Source organism: Penaeus monodon, chromosome 27 (genome assembly GCF_015228065.2).
Source record: "Penaeus monodon isolate SGIC_2016 chromosome 27, NSTDA_Pmon_1, whole genome shotgun sequence".
NCBI lineage: Eukaryota > Metazoa > Arthropoda > Malacostraca > Decapoda > Penaeidae > Penaeus > Penaeus monodon.
Genome location: NC_051412.1, coordinates 30,689,137 through 30,689,606, shown reverse-complemented (window position 1 = coordinate 30,689,606; position 470 = coordinate 30,689,137). Strand labels below are relative to the sequence as shown.

Below are 470 nucleotides of genomic sequence, written 5' to 3'. Positions count from 1 at the left end.
TAGGGGAGGGGGAGAATATTGACATTTCAAACGTGGTAACTCTTCGCAAACTACATTATGCAAAATACAGAATGCCAAAACCATTAATAAAATTATCAATTATCCGCACCCATTATTATAGGACGTCTGAGGTCAACGAATCGGACACGAGAATCCGACCAAATCGAAGCCAAAGCCATCCCGTCATGAACTCGTCCGAACACTCGAGGTAGGAAAACACAGGCAATTTTCTTCACAAGTTTTTCATTTTTTGACAAATATCTTTATTCCTAGATATGGTTATACTTCCTTCAGTGACATTTCAAAAATAGATGATCTTCAAGAAAAAACTCTTGTTTTTTTGAAGGGAGGTGATTATTTGGAAATGAAATAAATCGAATTGTAAAATAAGGCCATGGTCGAGAATTTCAGTCTTGGAAGTCACTTCTAATTAATACATGTTGTGTAATTGACGGGTACTGGTTAATGAG

At 36.4% G+C, this 470-nt stretch overlaps 1 protein-coding gene across 1 annotated transcript in view; it reads left to right on the top strand.

Moving 5' to 3' along the window:
* Positions 1-185: 185 nt before the first annotated feature.
* The window catches only part of LOC119590784 (glutamyl aminopeptidase-like), a gene marked incomplete in the record, with an annotated part of 24,350 nt that continues 24,065 nt past the window's right edge, over positions 186-470 (top strand). The window contains 1 exon segment of the mRNA XM_037939496.1: positions 186-208.